The sequence below is a fragment of the Myotis davidii genome, unplaced genomic scaffold, assembly GCF_000327345.1.
Source record: "Myotis davidii unplaced genomic scaffold, ASM32734v1 scaffold194, whole genome shotgun sequence".
NCBI classification, from domain to species: Eukaryota; Metazoa; Chordata; class Mammalia; order Chiroptera; family Vespertilionidae; genus Myotis; species Myotis davidii.
The window spans coordinates 958,266-959,649 of NW_006286673.1; positions in this window are offsets into that span (position 1 = coordinate 958,266).

The window sequence follows — 1,384 nt, forward strand, 5'->3', positions numbered from 1 at the left end:
AACCTGTGGATGGGTCACAACCAAACCATCTCTGTTCCTGGAAATAGACCCATGGAGGCCCAGTCATGCTCATTGTTTCTGTATAAAGTAACATGAACACAAGCCAAGGATCATTTTTATCAATTCCTTTTGGATTATCTTCATAGACTCTATATAATAGGTTCAGTCCGAATCCTAACTTTGGATTCACGAAGGTCCAGTGCCTAGAATCTTACAGGCTCTTAATGGGAGCCAATTCTTCTCTGTGCTAGCCTGCTGCAATCTCACATACAAAATCCTCTCAAATTCTCTGACATTCTCCATTAAAAAAAAAAAATCTTTACTTAAAAAGATGGTCATTAAACTCTATTTTGAGATAAAAATGAAAGCAGTAGCTATAATTGTTTTCCATTTTGAATTTAAAATGTGCATTCTTCGTGGCCTTGGCATTTTTTTTTTGAAATGAACATTTTATTTTAGGAGGTAGTTTATACACACATACCCTAAATGTCGGCTTCCGCTGTTTACGTTTTCCATTTTCCGAGGGGAGAGGCTGACACTGCAGCCCACAACACACACTTCTCTCCCAGTTAGAAGCTGACTGGGCGCCTTAGGACCAGGGCTGCTGCTTGGTAGGCAACCAGGACGTTTTAAGTGACAGACCTCTGGTTCCCAAACTTGAGCCGGCAGGCAGCACATTCACGTGGGGGGCCTGTTCAAACAGGGTGGCAGGGAAGGTCCCGGGCTCCTGATTCTGTTGGTGCGGGGCCCCTGGCCCATGGCATTTCTAACAGGCTCACAGCTGGTGCAGGTGCCACTCTAGTTCCCCACTCTCCTGAGAACTGGTCGGTTCCTGGGAATCTCATAGTTAAAGGCAGCATTTGTTCCCACAGAATCCTAAAGTAGACTCTCCGAGAGCCAGTAGATGCACCAGGGACCTTCCCTGCCCGCCACCCCTGCCCCTCTCCCCGCGGGTCCGGCGGGTCCTGGGCGCGCAGGTGCCCCTGCCTGGCCCCTCACCCCCACACCAGGGCCCCCCCCCCGCCCCGCTCACCACCCAGCACAACGGCTGTTCCCTTCCCCAGCTTCCCGTCCCAGAGACAGGAAAAGACTAAAGTGGACAGAAAAGGATGGCGGGGGGCACCAGGGGCGGAGGGGAGACAGGGGGCAGGGCACCCCGAATTGGGAGGAGGGACAGAGGGCAGGGCAGAGAAGATGGAGCCCAGCGGCGACCGAGGAAGGCAGAGCTGCCCCAAAGGTGGAGCAGGGTGGACAAGGGAGACAGGGAAGAGGAGGACAATGAGGAGCCGGGGATGGGGACCCTCCGGCTCCCCTCAGTCCGGCCGTGGCACCCCGAGCTGCTCGGCGTCAGGCAGGGGACGGAACGGGGACGGTGCCCGGGTGG